This window comes from Capsicum annuum, chromosome 3 (genome assembly GCF_002878395.1).
Source record: "Capsicum annuum cultivar UCD-10X-F1 chromosome 3, UCD10Xv1.1, whole genome shotgun sequence".
NCBI lineage: Eukaryota > Viridiplantae > Streptophyta > Magnoliopsida > Solanales > Solanaceae > Capsicum > Capsicum annuum.
In genome coordinates this window covers 159,716,256-159,718,555 of record NC_061113.1, presented here as the reverse complement: position 1 = coordinate 159,718,555, position 2,300 = coordinate 159,716,256, and the positions used below count along the sequence as shown (strand labels likewise).

Genomic DNA, 2,300 nt, shown 5'->3' with positions numbered 1-2,300 from the left:
CAAAAGGAGACATCGTCATCATGAACTCTAAACCTCATTTCACCTAAGTATAAGTCAACAATGGCTCTTCCGGTGGCTAAGAAAGGTCGACCAAGAATGATGGGAAACTCTTGGTCCATTTCACAATCTAAAACTATAATGTCCGCCGGAAGTATAAATTTGCCCAATTTGACTAGAACATCAAACAAAATCCAGACCGACCTCTTGATAGACCGATCAGACATTAAAAGTATCATAGATGTTGGAGTTGGGGTGTGTCTAATCTGAGATTTTTATAAATGACAAAAGGCATGAGGTTGATAATCACAACGAGGTTTCATAGAGTTTTTGAAAACATATGTATTTGGATGGTGTAAAGGATGGTAAAAGCTTTGGGTCTTCCTTCTTTTCCATAATATTGCTACTCACGATATCACTACAACCATGGGTGAATTCGATTATGTCACCTTGATGATCTTATTCTTTGACATTGACTATTTCATGAGCTTAGAATATCCCGAGATCTCTTGCCAGAAATGGATATTGATAGAGAGGTTGCTAAGATTGTCCATAAATTTCTTGAGTTTATCACCCTCCTCTATTCTTTGAAGCCTTTTGAGGAAATAGGGAAGGGACTTGTATTGTAGGCATCATATCACTTTGTCGTTTCTTATTTTCCACCACCTCTTCATCAATTCTCACCGGTTCCTTTTCATATTCTTCTTCTTCTTAATCTTGTGGTGGGACTTCTATTGACTTAAAATTAGGCATCTTTTTACCTAAATCTTTGTTCAAGTGATCACCAAGGGTCTTCCCACTCCTATTGACTATTGCTAAAACTTGAGCTTCATTCTTTGGGTTTACAATAGTGTCACTAGGAAGACCACCCTTTGTTCTAGCATTCATTTTGGTAGAAATTTGCCCAATTTGGGTCTCTAATTGTTTAATAGAGGTGGAGTGGGACACCACAGTATGGTGGTGTTGAAAAAAATCTCCTTTTATTTCATGGACTATTTTGTCCATTCCATCCACTCTCATCAAAGTCCTTGCCAAGATACCTTTGATTTTATATTTGTCAGGGTCGACGGTGCTACCATCTTTGTTCTTCACCCGATCATGACGGGGCACATATCGATCATAATCATGATCTCTATCCTTTCAATCACGTTCACATTTACGGTGTGTCTAACCTTGATTCCCACCTTGCCCTTGATAGGCGGGCGGGAACCCCCTGAATAATTTGTCAAATACTGAATCTCCTTACCAAGCTTCTTGGCCTCTTCTTCATCATAGGCCTTGGATGCTATGACATTTACCATCTTTGTGGGAGTACCCATCACATGTTTTTTTAAAATCTCCAATTGTGTCATCATTTTTGCCATATTCTCCTCTTTTTTCTCATCCCTCTTTCTTTGTTCTATGTCTACCACAGAGGAAGTAGGATACCCTTTTGGAACATCGGAATCCTAGGTATGTCATCCTCAATTTGATTGGTAACTTCCTAAATCGAATTTGAAGTCACCTGAAAATTTAACTTCACAAGAAAGACCCCTGCTGTATTGTCTACAACGATTTTGTTGAACGGATTAAGATCCTAATAGAAGATTTAGAGAAGCATCTTCTTCAGGACCTCATGGTTAGGACATTGCATGAGTTTTCTGTTGAGTATCTCCCACACTTCGTAATAGGGTTCTCCATTCAATTGACTAAAGTTATTAATCTCATCATGTAGTTGGAGCATTTTAGATGAAGAGAAATACCGGTCAGGGAAGATTGCGGTGAGTTCATCCCATAAAGTGATTGTCCAGGCCAAAAGAGATTAAAGCCATAATACCGTCTCTCTTATTAGAGAAAATAAGAAAAGATGAAGCTGGATGGACTCTTGGTTTATGTGTACAATATCGAAGGATGCACACACTTTGATGAAGTATTTGAAATGCATGTTGGGGGTCTTCATAGGCTTGTCCCCCATAAGTACCTTCATTTGTGGCACATGCAACAAGTAGTTTGTGAAATAAAAGACACCATTCCCATGAGTAGGTGGAATACGGATAGACCTTGATCAACCAACATCATTGAGTTGATTTTCATCATCAAGAGGGCCATTGAAAGACCCAGCATGACTAGCATTGTCAATCATGGTTTTGTTTATGCTATAGAGATCACCTAGAATGAAATAAAAACAAAAACCAAAATAAATATACACCACTACGGGTATTCCCCAAGTAAGAATCAATACCGTGCAAGTGAAAAGTAAATGTCACTCCCCGATAATAGCACCATTTCAATAATGCTCACCTATACCATATAAAGTGGTAGAG

The 2,300-nt window shown here is 38.5% G+C and overlaps 1 non-coding gene across 1 annotated transcript; it reads left to right on the top strand.

The window, feature by feature from the left end:
- The first annotated feature begins 1,607 nt into the window (after positions 1 to 1,607).
- Positions 1,608 to 1,713, top strand: LOC124897360. Its single transcript, XR_007054082.1, has one exon. It is a non-coding gene; the product is annotated as a small nucleolar RNA R71 (small nucleolar RNA).
- Positions 1,714 to 2,300: the final 587 nt, after the last annotated feature.